Below are 16,534 nucleotides of genomic sequence, written 5' to 3' on the forward strand. Positions count from 1 at the left end.
GATATACTGTTATCGAATACTTAAGACAATTATTGGATGAAAATTCATAGTTGACTAATAGTCTTTAAGTTTAAGATTGCTGAAAGAGGAAACTTCTTTTGATATTCCAGACTGTTACTATGATAAATATTGAGGTAATCGAAACATTTTGGAAAGTCAATTTATTCCCATTAAATGGACCAAAAATTTATTGCATACACGATGTGGTAAAATATCAAGCAATATTTTTAAACTTACTCTGCTCCTGTGAAATGGATATTCAGAACGCCTGATCATTCATTAGTAAAAAGAAAAGGCAGGGCTACGTGGAACTATGAGAAGACAGTGATAATGCGAGCAGAGGAGTACGACGCGTGTTAATCTTGCCCCAGGCAACCAAAACGATTATGTAAATCGAAAGAAGAATAAGCCGAGCACAGTCATCACTCGTAATCCAGCATTAGAATGCCTGTGTTCGACATTCGAGAACAAAAGGCTACAAATACGCATGCATTCAACGTGCAATCTCCTGTGCATCACGTACCGTTATGCGGTCGAGATTACGTAGCAGTGCGTGACGCCTGGTGGATTCCAAAAATCTCTACAGGCATGCCGCTGTAACGAAGACATTTCTCTAAGACAGAAGATTTCCATTCTCTAAGATTCTAAAGGAACATCGAATCTACCTAAGCTCTCCCAAATCTATTAGACTTCATAATGATAAAAAATTCTTCAAAACAGCCAACTATAAGAAGCTCTAAGTCTCACAAACGCTCCTCACAAGCTCCTCCAAAATCTCATCACGTCCATCACCTATCACCCACCACACAAAGATATTTCCAGGCTGGTTCCCCAGTGGAATCTCTCCAGCAACCCTCTGCCAAAATGAAACGCTCCTCGTCAACGTGAAAGAAGCGTCGGCCACTGGAACAAGCATGGTTCCTCAGCTGTCGGGCGCATTATCCGCTGAAGCTTAATCTCGAGCACGTCAGCGTCGCAGAGAAGCGAAAACGCTGCACGATAATCGCGCCTTATAACCGCGAGGCAATTCACGATACCTGGACCACGGGACGGTGGTTAGTTTCCTAACAGAAGTTCGCTGGACATTACTCGTTCGGGGCTGAGGCATTGCGGCCAAGTTACATAATAAATTCGTATCGGGTTGTAGTGCTCTCTGCTCGACGTGGCGATGAGGCAGCGTTCAACGAGACGAACAAACGAGCCCTTCGGCGATTTCACCTCGCCAAAACGCGAATTGTTTCGTTCGCGTGGCTCGTTTGCCGCCGAGGGCACGAGCATAATGCGCGTCTGGTCGCATCGGCGATGAGATTAAATTCCGCTTCATAGGACCGCCGAGAGATGGGCAATTTTGACGTATTTCAATTAAACACAGACAGTGTTCCGAATTCCGTGTAACAGTGTTACGCGCCGACCAGAATCGCGTGAATCCCCTGCGTACGAGGACTCGGGCTTGCGTGGCGTTAATGAGATTGTTAAAGTTTCAAGAGTGGATGTCGGCTGCCTGCAACGCACGATCGTCATCAGATGCTGTGTACAGAGGAGAGTAATCACATGGAGGGAGAAAATTATTCATGAAGACCTTAAGCGTTTACGCTGCGATTTGTGTAGAATTATGTGCTTGTATTTATAGGGATCGAACAGTTTAATGTTTCTATATCACTGGATGATCATTAAGCTGCTGTCACTTCGCGACAAAAAATCGTACAGCAGTAGGCTTGGGCTCGTTTTAAAAGGCAAAGCTTCTATCTCTTTAAACCTGAACTATATTTTAACAGAGATGCTTCCCTATTCAGCTGTAGGTCAAGAAAGAGGAGCTGGTTTTTCTCCAAATATTTCCTAAATTCAGACTACCCTCAGAGGCTTGGTAAATTTTTTTCAAGACTTATTCTACAGTACATTTAAAGAGCAAAGTATCTTCTTTCCAACAAGAGTTAAAAAACTAATGCACAATTTTTTTTCGCCTATTATCGCCCTTTCAACGAAAAGTATGACCCTGATATCAAAATAACCCAGCTGTTCTTCAACCACTCAATTCTATCTAATTCTACCAAACACCGTATCTAAAACAACCCTTGAAATTCACCTTAAAACATGATCCACCAGATCCTCAAACACCAACAGAAAAGCCACGAGCAATTGATACCCATCTCACAGACACAAGGGTGCGCGGAATCATCTCCTCGCTACGACGGATAGAATCGTCGCGACTCAGGGATCCTGCTGAAGCAGCCTCCACAATGCGTTGTCTCAAAGAGAATCGAGCTCGTCCCAGAGAGGGCAATTCCGTCGGAGTAATCGCTTCCTTTCCAGCTGTTTTCAGATACGCGTGGCGCGGCATTACGCAGCTGCGGCTGTATCGCGACAAGAATCGGAATTGTTCGCGATAAGTAGGTGCATACAATGCTCGTTCGTGAGTTTATGCATCATCCGGGGAAAGTTCCGCGTCGCTTGCAATCTTGGAACTTGCCTGAAGTTGTCGTCCGGCGGTCGTATCAGAGAATCGAGTGCTGCATTCGGAATGGCGGCGGCTTGGATCGAGGATACGAAGAAAGAGGAGGCTGCGGTCGTACTCGACGATCCTGAAAGATTCTCAATGTGAAAAGCTCGACGAAAGCTCGCTGGAGCACGAGACACTCGAGTGTGTCGGCTCTATGCCCGCGCACGATTGCGTGTTCCCTCGACTGCGATTCCAGGGAAGCCGACGGATTTGCGAAATGGCGATAGCCTCCGTATACATTGATGACCGACGGAAGAGCGTCGGGAATTTGAATATTTTCTTCCAGATCTGCCACGTAATATTCTCGAAAATTGAAAGCGCAGTGAATAGTCCATGTAGCGGTGGCTGTTCCAAGTGGAGAGATGTAGAATGAGTCTGTGTAACCCGGCCACGTCGTAGTTATGATAGCTCTGGGAATTCAGGAACTGGTTTACCGTCGGCTATGTAATGAAGTGGAATTGAGCGGCGGTGATGATGGGCACTTGGGCCTGATAGTGGATCCGTGGAACAGAGAACGGCGGGCTGATTTTCTGGAAATTCGGAATGATCTTATCGAAAGACTTCTGTGCTCTCTATAGTAAGCACACAGCACGAGCCCAAGTCCAATTCATGTTTCTAACCGCGCTGTTCGAAGATATAAAACGAGGTTCGAGCTTCATGTATCTAAAAACTAATTCAGAATTCTATGCATTTACCACCGTGACTGCAGATTTCCAGCATTCCGCGAAATATGGAGGATGTCACTGACAGCATCTCGCTTATTCGAGGTCGTATCCGTCCCGACAGAAAACAATTTCTATCTTGTTACATTGGCGAGGATTTTCTCAACTCGTCGCAGTAAACTCTCTCGCGGCCTGTGTCGCCGATAGTAACGGCCACTAAAAACCGACCGAACCACTTCGCCACGTACGGTTCTGGCAGTCGTTCCTCCGTTTCTTCAGCGCACACTGCCCGCAGACGCTCCACCTTCTAACACGTGCAGCTACTCGAGATACAGGTCCCGTCCACTTTTCCGGAAAATGGAAGTCCCATCGCCGTGAGGGAAGCGAGGGGGCTGGCTGTTGGCTCGCAACGAGAAATCGTCCACTTCGATTCTTAGAAACGTAATAATCCCGCGGTGGAGTGCAATCAATCGCACTTCGATCGACGAGCATCGTGCTGGAGGGTGCAGCCACATATAACGTGTTCGATGCTTGGCAACTTCTTCATAAATTGAGTTTTATTCGATCGTCCAATTGGATAGGAACAAGTAAACGCGCCTGTCGTGTAGGACGATGATAAAGTGAAGTTTGTACCCTTGTTATATCACTTGAAGTATTTGCTGGTGAATTGCTTTCGAATATTGTAGTCTTTATACGTTTGGTCAAGATAGAAAAGTTGAATTATTGAAGCGTAATTATTTGTGGTGGAAGTAATGTTGGGAGAACTTTAGTGGCTACGATTTATTATTGCTGTTTTAGTTATTATTATTGCTTCTCTGCTGTTCGAACTAAAGGGAGGAACTTTTCAGGAGATATCCAATATCTAACGAACTTTTCACAAATCAGAGCAGTTAATAAACTCTCTCTCTATACTATTACGTCCTCCATTGCTCACAATTCACAGAGTGCAGCGTGCTTTGTTTAAATTTAACCACATTATTACAATTACGCTTTGCGCTTATTTAACGTAGCATAATGCGCTAATTGGATCTAATTAATTATAATAGAACTAACGACAGGAGTACCTTTTCAGCGTCCATAAATGATCGAAAGAACCATACCCTTTCATAAATTGAAAGCATTAGCCTACAATTTACGTAACGTTCTACAGTAATCGCGATTTGACAAAGTGCAAGAAATCAATGCAGCTGATTGCGTGTTGCTTTAAACAGTGACTAGGTGGCTCGCGTGAATCGCCAGCTCACGCGAGGGGAAAGGATTTTCACCAATTTCCGCGGCAGCAACCGTGAGATTACTTTTCTCGAAAACTTTTTTCCCCTCTTTCTATCTTTTTAGACCTGGTCCCTTTCGTGTCGCGCGAAGTTACGTTGCACGAGCGGGATAACATCTCGGTCGCGTGTCCCCGTTTATTTGGGCAGCCTTGTATTTTCACCGAGGAGATTTCCACCCTTGTTAAACCTCCAGCGTAATGGACAGACACTTCTGCTGGCCCGAGAAGTTTCATTTTCCAATCTACCCGCGGCTTAGTTCCTACTGGACGAACTTTATTGCAAATCTGCCAATGGCTCGTATCAATATTCGAGGAATCGGGTGGCTCGAAACGTGCACACGAAATCTGAAGTTTATTCGAAATCCTCTGTTTCCTAACAGAAGCTCTCCCGCGAATGCGTGATGACTTCGATTAAAATTTGGAAACGAGACCCCAAGGGAATAAAAGATTGGAGGGAAATTGGAACTGGAACCTCTCACAATTGGAAGTGAAAATTATTTTTTCAGAGAATATCGTGACCAGAAATTCGTAGCGGTTACAACGCTGTGGTTTCAAATATGGGCGAAGCGGAAGGGGATTCGATCAAAACTGAAATACAGAATAAGAGAGATCTGGATATCTCCGTGCCTTCAAAGTCTGACAATTCAGGGGTAACAATAATAGATAATTTCTCCATAAAACCGAGTTTTCACAACTCCCGAGTTCCTGCCACGAAAATTCATTTAAACAACTCGCAACACTGCCAGTCGCCTATTTCCGGTCCTCGAATGGAATATCCTTAGACGCAATCGAAAGTTTTCGAACTTAAACTCCTTGAAACTAGGAACGCGGAAGTTGCACAAGGAGACCGTGGAATAGCGACAAAACGAGGAGACGTAGGCAGATGGAAAACAAGGGAGACCGTGTCGTGGGCCTCGCAACCAAGAAAATAAGCCGACTAGGTTCGCCCGCGGCCAATTCGACGGCAACGGCATGCAGAGGAAGAAAGGAATCTGGAATCTGCATGGAGGTTCTGTAAAGGAGATTGGAAAAACAATCGGAGAAGAGGCGTTCGCCGCGAGCCGAGGATGAAAGTAAATGGAGGAGTTCCTTTCCCAGGGCTTCGCTTTTTTATTCGTCACTCGAGCTTTAAGTTTCCCCTTTGTGCCCCTGTTTCCTCTGCCTTGCTGGCCTTTTCCTTCGCCTAATTCGAACGAAGTTCGCGAAACGAAGGTCAATATTGTTCCTTTGGACGTGTCGACCGTGCTCGAGTTCTTTTCCGTTTTCTTTTCGCGGGCGGAGGAGCTCCTTGTTCGAAACAATGAAGTTAATGAGTGGAAATGTTTTCAAATGAAAAAATTGCTGTTGTACTTTTAGGAACACTGGTCATTTTTTGATGAGGCTAACTTTATGAAATATTTCTGCTTATGATGATTAGATATTATTGAAATTGTAAGTTTAGTATGCACTCGGACTTGGGATTTATTTATATGTGCTTGCAAGGATGTCTGTCTTAATATACATGAAATGATTAACTAATAAATTTATTCTAAATAGTCACTGTGGAAAATCTTCGTGCTCTCATATTTTTGTCTTCGTTAGAAATAAGTTTAAAATTAGATGTTTCGCGAAACGAATGGGCAAAAGTAAAAAGATGGATATATTACGGGAAACTCTGACCCATATTTTACTCGGGTATGATTCATTGCTCACGAGAGAATACACAATGCGTTAAATTTCACATTGAAAACAGGAAGTTTATTAATGAAGAGTTATTGTTCTCCGTTCATTTTTATCTGCGTTAATTTGCTATCGAAATGTACCGAAAACTTCAACCTTCTATAGTTTTATCAAAAAAGAGGAAACGTAAAAAGAATATAGTCCAACTTGCATATTAAAATTTATACAGCATACAGAAAATTTATTCCAATGACATGCAAATGATTTCCTGTCGTTCTCATTTAACTCGCATCAAACGAATTTAATTTATATCTAACAATAATAATTAAAACGGATTCGCTTATTAACATTAAACGCATACAAAACAATAATCGTTCTTCTATAGAGTTTCAAAGAAACTCAGACACGGGTATGCGCATGGAATTCATACGATAGCATAATGACCATGAATGAAAATTTAACGCGATTCAATCGAAAGCTATTTAGTTTGAATCCATGGTAATACGATGCAATTTTATCTTACATATTACCAAATAATTGCAAAATGTTATTTCGATAGGGGCGTACAAAGTGACACGTGGCGTAATCGAGGCGATGCAAATTTCAGCGTTTTGTAAGTGGGCTCAAAGGGGATCACTTCGCGCACGAAACGAATTTTCGCTGATAGCTTTCGTCCCAATGAATTTTTAATTCGCGCGACCGGCTTATAGAGGCGCGTCTTTTTGCAATAACGCTCACGTTGCGAGAGGCGCCATAGATAACTTCGTATTCTATGTCGCTGAACAGCGAGAGATCGTTTAATCAACTTTGCACCCCGCCGATACGATTTTGTTTCGCATTCCAAAATCGCGATCGCGTTTTACCTGGCGAAAGGCACGTATGCAGCGCTAGCAATTCGTAATAAAAAGCAAATTGTACTGGGGAATTCCTACTCTCTGCTCGGACAAAGAGAAGTGATCCTGGTCCTATCATTTGCCAATATCAAATTCATTTTTCTCTGTAACTGGATCATTGACGCTGACAATCAAAAAAATGCGTGAGTGCACTTTTCCACGTTCGACAAAAAGTGCATTACGTTACACGCATGGTGTAGTAACTGCTATTGTTTAAAATATAGAGAACCGAATCCCCATGGAGAGACAAAAGGTACTTGGTATAATAGAATGATTATAGTTAATAAAACATAATCCGTCTCGTGTAGAGTAAGAGGATTGCTCAGAAAGTACATCCTATAAATTATACCATGTAGCAAACTGTAATATACTATATTTCATTAATACGCTCTAACACCTAGTCAATTTAACGAAAACAATTACTAAGTTTAAACATAATCTTCGCAAAGTTCTAGATAAAACCCCCATTTACACTCAACATTAAATACCTCCATTACAGAATCAAAATCTGCCATAAAGTTTACCAAATCCCAAAATTGGCATATTCAGTGCCTCATACTTGCCATGAATGATAGGCAATTTTCTAAAACTGCCATGTTATCACAGAATTAATTACAACTATGTATAAGATGTTCACAAACTTTGAAGGTAATAATACTTCAAGGAGCAATCCGACCAACAATCATCTCCCTTTAATTGTCCTTTCCTCTTAGTTAAAACGTATCCTATCCTGTTAACGAGGAAACGATTTTATCCGCGTGCATTAAGATAAGTAAGAATGGTAAGACGGAATGGCAGTTCACCGTGTATTAAACGCAGAAACGATTCCGCGTCGTCGAAGGGGAGGAATAACCCCGTATCTGGACCGCCTGGCAGTAGCGGAACGGTTTTACGGTAATCCCTAGCAAATGTGGACATTAAACGCCCTCTCGGCGAGAGTGAGGAACGGTGGCTCATATACCGACAGGCAATAAAGAGTTAACACGGTAACCGCTAATGGAATAATGGACACTCCAAGCGTGCAGACAGTAGCTGGACCTTCGCCAAATACCTACTCGCCTTCTAGGATATGAGACCTGCCCTCGTCCACTCTTGTTTGTCCCTTCGCCTAATTTATCCTGTACCTCTCCTATGGACAATTATTTTCGTACTCTAAGCTGTGTGTTTATGCATCATTCGTGCTACATACTGCGAGATAAGAAATAGGATATACATATATTAGTTTAATAAAGTTCATAGAATTTATATTTAGGGTAGTAGATACTTTTTGGAGTTACTGTAATTTCATGGCTCTTCTACTTTTCAGTGTGTCACTTAATTCGATTTTTTAATATTAATTTTGTAATATCGTTAAGTCCCTCCTCGAGGTTCGGGTAAAATTATTCAGCTCATAAAATTCGTCAGGGATAAAAAGAGGATTCATCAAGCGAGGTAGCGAAGCGTGCTTGATTCCATGACAAACGTTTGCCCATCACGACTTCCGATTTTAACTAGGGATCAAACAGCTTGTGTGCAAACCGACGTGGAGATTCGAGCCAAAATTGAGGTGCGTGAGGAGTCACGTGCTTGAAGCTGGGTCAGGGGTCACCAGGCCATTGTGACCCCCTCGACAAGAAGTCGTTACGTGACTTGAGAACCTTAAGACCCGCTTGTCGACACGTTTCCCTCGTTTCGTTTCGATCCCGGAAATTCGGCTTCTAATCGCCGTCATTTTAAAAAAAGAACGTCCAATTACCTCGACATGCTCCCTCTGCTTGAATTCTATAGATTGGGTAACTGGTAGTTATTTATAATAATTATTTCAGCTTGCAGCTCTGCAGTTACGTTTTCTCTCATTTTGTATACGAAAAGTGGAACACTGATTAGACTAAAGATAAAGCTTATCCTAATTAATATTTGTCAAACGAAATTTCAGTACCAGTATTTTTCTAACACTTCGTCTTTAATGCTCCACGTGCTCCCCCATAAAACCGCGCTCCCTTCTCTAAAATTCTATTTTCAATTACCCCCATAATCTCAGAGCAGCATGAACCACGAAATCACGTTTCCAATTACCCACCCACCAGCGCAGGAATCCGTGAAACGGCACCGTCGTGGCCAAATACCGCTCTCCAGCGACAGAAACATCGAGTGGAAAACGCTGCCTGACGAAAGGCACAGTAAACAAAGTAGACCGAGCTGGAGGGAGGAAATTAAGGGCAACGGTGGAGCGAGTCTGCAGCTGGGAAGCTATCGGCCCTCCTGGCGGCTGCATTTCGCGATCCTCCGTGAGCCAAGGCTCGGAGCGTGGCGACACGACGCGGATAATCAAATTTTCCCCCGTGGGACGATTCGTGCTCGATTTCACGGGCCGTCGACGTCGTGAACCAGTGGCACAAGGACGGCCGCGCCAAGAGACGCCTCCTCGAATAGCCAGCGGCCCGACGCTAATGAATTTTCGTCGAATTAACGCCGACGTACCGTGAACCAAGCAGCAAAGGAAACGAGCCGGTGAAACGAGCTTTCGCGGATGCAATTCCGTCTCCCCAAAGGATGCGTCCCATGCATTTATTGGTTCCTCGCAATTAACGGCTACTGCGACGTATTGACAGCGATAATGATGATAGGCTCCCATTTACAGACGTTACTGCCAGCTGGACTCGGGATCTGACACGAGTGTCGCTTATTGGGGGCTGCAAAGTGGACGCAGTGCATCTGACGATTTCATTGACGTGGTTGGACTTAATGAGTTGCTTTATTTGTTGGAAGAACGATGAAGGGTCCTTCTACTAGGGACCAATAATTGAGTGATCGATGGACGTATTAATGGTAAAAGTACCTAGAGTAGAACTGAGAGCAGAAAGAGTATAATTCAACGACTGTGTGATGACATTTAGAAGACTGCTATCAGAAGGATACTTTAGTTTCAAATTTAGACCAAGTTCCCCAGTACTATAACGGAAGAAAAGGTGATCTTAAAAATCTATATCACAAAAGTTATTTCCTAACCAATTCCACTGCAGGCGACAACAGATTGAATCGCTCAAAATTGAATCTATTTGAATAGAACGCGTGTTTTCTCATCGAATCCCGCGTCCCCGAGCCTGCGTTGGCTCTCATTGCCTGGGAACAATTCGCTTTCGATGGAATCGGAGCGTTCGACGTTTAGAGGCTTTCCGTGGTATTTCTTTTCCATCCGGCAACCACCAGTAATTTTCCAAGCATGACGTTTCGCATCGACGTCGGCAAGACATCGGCGAGATTCTCATCCGCGTTTACCAGCGACGAAACGAAATTGTATTCCAAGGAAAGAATTTGATGGCCGCGTCAGTCACGCGGCGACTGGCTGGAAAACACGGGAAATCGAATAAGAATCGCGCGAGTGTGCGACTGAACGGATGTCGACCGTTTTGATTACTCGCAAGACTTCGAGCTTTCCAAACGTGATTCGAACTTCGGAATCGGATTCGCCAACTTTACGACGCCTGTTTCGACGTATCGTCCAGTAAACTTGCTCGTTCAGCTGCGCACGTTCTTTCCGAATATCCATGAAATGCATTGTATTCGAGTAATCGGGTTAGGCAATGGGAAAGCTGTTTCGTGGCTTTTATTTATATCATGCGGTTTTTTAAAGCTTTGAGTTTCCTTGAAAAATAGTAGAATGTAGTCTTGAGGATTAATATTCTTGTTACATAGTAGGAACTAAAGAACTCAAAAACTAAAATTAATGTTCGAGATACCAGAGCGAATATTAGGACCCAAAACAGTATAATGCAATGATGCGCAGTACCTACTGCGGATCATAGGTTTAGGAAATCCTCCTAGGAAAATTTGTAGGGGAAAAGCACCTTTACTTTTCCTCCCCGTATCCAAGTACAAAAGTGTCTTCGGTAAAATTCAGTTCAGGAATAAGAAAGTAGAAGCTTTACCCTTTAAAATAAGCTGAGGCTCACTGCTGTACGATTCCTCTTTGCAAAGTTACAACAACTCAAAGCACGTGAAATGATTCAAGAATGAATCTGGATCAATGAAAGATTAACAGTATTTGCAGACTGAAACTGAAACCCCTAGGGCTCCCATCTTTAAATATCCCAACGATACTCGAGGGGCGTTCCACAAATCCGATATGAAAATGGCAGGGGAGGTAGATAGAACAGGAAGTGGGCACTCGAATTCGTCAAATGTACACGCACAAGTCGGTGGATCTACTTCAGCTCGCTGGAGTTCCGAACTGCACTCCAGGTTACCAAATATTCCGCAACGTTCTTGCACTGGAACCAGCTTTGCCCTGCACTCAACTTCGGTCACTTTGGGGAAGCGGAAAGTGCGCGCGAATTCCGACATCCCCGCGTAAACTCCGCGACGAAACCGAATTCAACTCGTTCAAACTATGTCGCGAGTCTTTTCGCATGCACGCTACGTTAAACTGGTATTATTCTGTGTCTTCCCGCGGTAACGCGTACCATTAAGCTATACAACTTCGCTCGCCTCTCTAACTTATCGGGATGATAGCGCTAGCGCCCTCCCTGTGAAAAGTGGTTGGCGTGGTACGTGTTATATATGTGTGTGTTCAACAAGAGTTTCGATTAGCGCGTTGAGAACTAATGTAGCAAGGAGAAATTAGGGAAAGTTCAAAAATTTCAGGCATCCACTGGTATATTCTACGCTTATAACTTGTAATGGAGTTAACTTTTCAGTAATTGTACTAATTTTGCATTAATTCCATTTCTAGAGAAGCTCTTAGTTGAAACGAGCCATTTTCAATATTTCAGAAATAAGTTTCTAGACATTCAGAATATGTATTTAATGTATCCAAAAGAAATAAGTACAAAATATATCTTCATGGTATTCCACTTTTCAGCAGATAGAAGCTTCTACTAGTATTAACTAACTCAAACACACGAGGTTTAAATATTCTCCACGCAGCCTCTAACACGCGTTTCATCCCCTTCCTACAACAACCAAGCCTCTACCCTATCAGACTACTGAATATCGAACATCTACCCTATTCCGAAACACAGAATCGCCTCTCACTTGCACTACGTGCTCGGACTCACCCCTTATGCAAATAATGATCCATTTCACGTCAGCAAGAGTTTCCCAAGCATCACCGAAGTCCGCCCTCTGATCAGGACGTTCAACCGAGGCCACAGAGGAGCACTGGATTTATTCTCGACGCGTACGCTGAAGCAACAATGAGAATGGCTCGTATAAATCTGCGCCGTGGACGGGGGAAGGTAGGAGGATGGCAGGCCACGAAATACAAGCGGGAACATGACAGTTGCGTCACGAGTGGATCCCACCACTCGAGGAACGCTCGCGTGTCTTTCCGGCCGGATGCACGTGCACGACTCGCGGCAACATTGTTGCGCTGACGTCCCGTGAAGAAGAAAAACGGGAAGAGGTGCCTGTCGTTTACATGGACGAACGTAGACGAGCATAGGGTTAGACACTCCGCGGCATAATTCTGCGCGCAGGCTGTTGGCTTTGCATGGTTTAGCATACGGATGGACGCCCGACCTGAAGATCCGGACGTCGGGAGGACCGAATGCGACGCACGTCTGGAAAATCGTGTGACAAGGGGTCGTTCACGCGTACCACGTTGCATGGGCCCTGCAGCAATTAGCAATTAATTCTGGATGCAGGGAAGCAATAGCAGTGGGAAGTTCCGAGCGTAGGCCATACTGTGATCCTGGTTCTTAAGATGATGGATGGTATCGTGCAGAAGAATAGGACTGAAAGGAACTCTAGGTGAAAAGGAAATCTTTAAGTTATGAATTATTATTTTTTTCGTGTACTTAGAATTTAAGGAATCAGAAACATTTTACAGTATCAGATATGAAAATTCTCACGGCACAGATTAGGCAAAGCTAGATTTTGATACTAGTGCGGAGATCTCTGAAGACGGTTCTCGAGGAAAACACAAGGTACTGTTCTGTAGAATTTTTATCGGAAAATTATGGAAAAAGCTCTTATCAGTGACAACCCACTTCTGCTGCTGTAGACCAGCCAAGGCACATGTTGGAACGCCTTTCTCTCGACATCGATACACAGACGATGTCGTGCAAACAAAAGTCTCATCGGTTTTATGTGGCTTATGCCGGCGAGGAAAAACTCCGAGAATATCCGATTTTCTGTTCTATGCGCATGCATTCACCAGAGCAAACAGAATACCTTCGATGCAACGTTCTCGTACCACCTATGTCGTGAAATAACCAAGACAATCCAAGCAGTGATATCATGGAGAAATTTCTTCTTCGCAAATTGTAACGGTTGCTCTTTACATTTTTTATATTTTCGTAAATCTATGATTATGAATGAATACAATGTTTAAAACTGTGCAGCATGGGCATGGATATTAAAAATTTCTTCCTATAAAAACTTTATGTCTACCAGAGAAAACTGAAAATTCTTAAATATACGGAAATGCAATTTACATAAATTAGCACACACTGTGCAGAAATGTTTATTGAAACATTGTTTAATGAACATAACTTCCATAAAAATTAGTGTACCAGGTGGTGCGTGTAATGAGATAAAGGAAAATATTGATCGATAGAATTAGAGCACGAAAGGTGAATGTATGAAGGAGCAAGGGAAAGAGGACAGTATATGGTCAGACGCGCTTAGCAACCCGCTATTGATTAGAACTTCATTTTCTCATAACTTCACAGACAGGTGCATGGTATACAAAGTTTCTTCATATAAAAGCAACATAAGTTGATCAAATTTGTTTAACTTTGTAACATAAATGTTAATAAAAATACCTCTCACAATCTTGCGTATGTAAAATGAAATTTTTCCTTAACTGATTCAACATTTTCCTTCGTAACGTCTCGAAAATTTACTACATTTTCCTCTGACTACGACAAAGCGCATCGTCTAGATACGAAAGTCCTTTTCTAGCCCCGAAGGATAATAGCGCGCGACGACGGCGGAAGAAGCAAAAATGGTGGAAACGGAACAGACTGAACGAGCAATATTCGTCTCACTAGGAGTTACACCTCGCTGGCTACATTGTACTGCTCTATAGACTGCACTTCGCGCGATAGTCTACCGTTGCATACGCTAGACAGACTGTGAAAGCTGTTTATGGAATGAAACAAAAAGGATGGCGGAGGATATGACCTTTGAGAGCTTCCTCTTGTGGAAGAATGTTTTATTCGTTACTCGAGGGTTATATCAGCGTCACATGTAAATTTGTAAACGAAATATTCAGAAATTTCTGAATAAACGAAATAAATCATCTACCTTCAACTGCAAAACCTCTTCTTAGCAATTTTTCCTGTCGCCCTTGGAAACCTTATACCTACACCCAAACCTAATGAATATGATTTCCTTATTTTTTTGAGTAACCAGCGTGTTAACTTTAAAAAATGATCTACAGAAGAAAAAGACTCAGTTGATGTTATAATGTCGGTACAAACGAGATCGTCAGAAGCCAGAAAATAAGTCTTACTTTCAATGAATTATTCATACTCCGATAGTCCACAGCCCCAACTCAATACCATTCAATTTTCCACTTAATTGCCCCAATCGTTATTACCCGAAATCGAAGTTCCGCGATATCTTCGGCCGCCGAAGTCAATTAAACTTTTCCCCAGGCTACATTAATCACGTTGTTCCCCGATAAGACGTTATTACGTAAATGTAAAACGCGATCGTTCCAAATATTCCAGGGGAAAAAGGACGAGAGAGAAACGGGATGAACTTCGCGTAACGTCGATTCATTTTTTTCAACGATTCGAGCCCACCCCTACCCTTCTCCTTCGTCCTCGTTCAACGTCCACCCGCCGCATTGGAGTTAAGAGGACTCTCAAGACGGGGTACGGAGGAGGTAAAATGGAAGAGGCAATTAATTAATCCGAAGACGAAAGTATGCCGAAGAAGTTCCAACACGTTCCCGGTTCTCTGGCCTCTGTTTCCTTCACGAAACAATGGAGATTGCAAGTGTACCCTCGAGAGAAAGAGAGCCGGAAATACTCGACGATTTCCGGTAACGAAGCGCGACAGTCGTCGTTGTCGTCGTCGCTGGCACTGGATTTGCATAAAGTTCGAAAACTTTTCGAATAAACACGAGATACCAGTCTCTTCTCCACCCCTCGATGGCTCGAAGCAAGCAGAGTTAACGGAACTTTTCCATTTCCGTTCGGTCTGGATGCACTCTGACTGCCCTTCGAAATCATGGTGATTTCAAATTTGACTTTATATTTCATCTTATTGAAGATTCATTTTTCTTATTTTGAAGGTGAGGGTGCTTCGATTTTTGTACTCGGCTATGTAAGAACTTGTACTGCAGACCACGTTCTCCTTTCGTTGGTTCGAAATTGATTGAAGAAATATGGGCAACGAACGGAGAGTAACGTTGCTGGCAATGCTATCTGCCATTGAATGGATTGAGGAATCTTCCTAGACTCGGTAATGGTGTTTTATGTGAGAGGAATCATGGATCTTTCAGAAGTACGACTTACGAAGTACCGATGCACTAGTTTCAGATAAGGTAGCTCCAAAATAAGTATACAAAATTACGAAACACTAGGAAAATAAGTAAATATTGCTAAAATCACTGCTTAAGAATATTCTAACTTATTTCTTATCTACTGAAATAATTCTATTCCTTTAGAAATATTTCAAGCCATTAAAAAATTTGTCGAACCTTCTACGATAAATTTTCCAGAAAAATGTTCAAAGTTATAGCATAGTAATTCAAAAGTCCAAGAAATTCAAGAGCCATTTACAGAACTATTGAAAATCAATGAAGTAACGAACTGATGGTAATCGAGGCCGTGGCTCGTTTTCGATAGTTTCACGACACTTCTAAACTTCCTGAAAATGGCCATTGAATTCCTTGCCCAAAACTTTCCACCGGATGACACGGAAGTCTTTCAACGCTTGCCACCGCGAACTTGGATACGGAACGTTTTCAACAGGTTCCCTCATGTTTTTCGCGTGCGATCGTTTTCGCGGATTTCGAGAGAAACGATACTAAAACGCGTCGCAACAATATTCCTACATTCACGACACTTTTTTTTATTTCACCTTTGTGCTTTTGGTTTGTTTTACACGATACATGTTGTCGGGAAAAAATAAATCCTTGCTTTGTAAAACTGTTCTATGTACCGTATGACATTCACGAACGTCAAGAGCTTGAAGGTTTCAGCTTTTGTTACGCTGAACTGCGACTAGTTTGAATTCGGTCAAAGTAATTCGAAACTATTGTATCTTCACACCTGTAACTTCACCATTTTTTGATATCTCTTCCTTTGATACATTGAGCAGCATATAATTTAACAAAATAGAATTTTAAGTTTGACACCTGGATACGTTTATTGTAATGATAATAATTAAAGTAATAATTAAATACTAATACTGATATTAATACTAATTAAACTGTATTTAAAATTTTAATTTTTAAATTTTCAAGATTCAAATTTTTAAATTTTCAAAATTCAAATTTTTAAATTTTTAAAATTCAAATTTTTAAATTTTCAAAATTCAAATTTTTAAATTTTCAAAATTCAGATTTTAAGATGCACTTTAGAATACAATCACCTAGCAAGAAAGTTCACATTAC

At 42.3% G+C, this 16,534-nt stretch overlaps 1 protein-coding gene across 2 annotated transcripts in view; it reads right to left on the bottom strand.

The window, feature by feature from the left end:
• The window catches only part of Pgant9 (polypeptide N-acetylgalactosaminyltransferase 9), a 113,805-nt gene that overhangs the window by 60,079 nt on the left and 37,192 nt on the right, over positions 1-16,534 (bottom strand). The gene's annotated exons all lie outside the window — the stretch shown is intronic.

The sequence above is a fragment of the Calliopsis andreniformis genome, chromosome 9 (genome assembly GCF_051401765.1).
Source record: "Calliopsis andreniformis isolate RMS-2024a chromosome 9, iyCalAndr_principal, whole genome shotgun sequence".
Lineage (NCBI taxonomy): Eukaryota > Metazoa > Arthropoda > Insecta > Hymenoptera > Andrenidae > Calliopsis > Calliopsis andreniformis.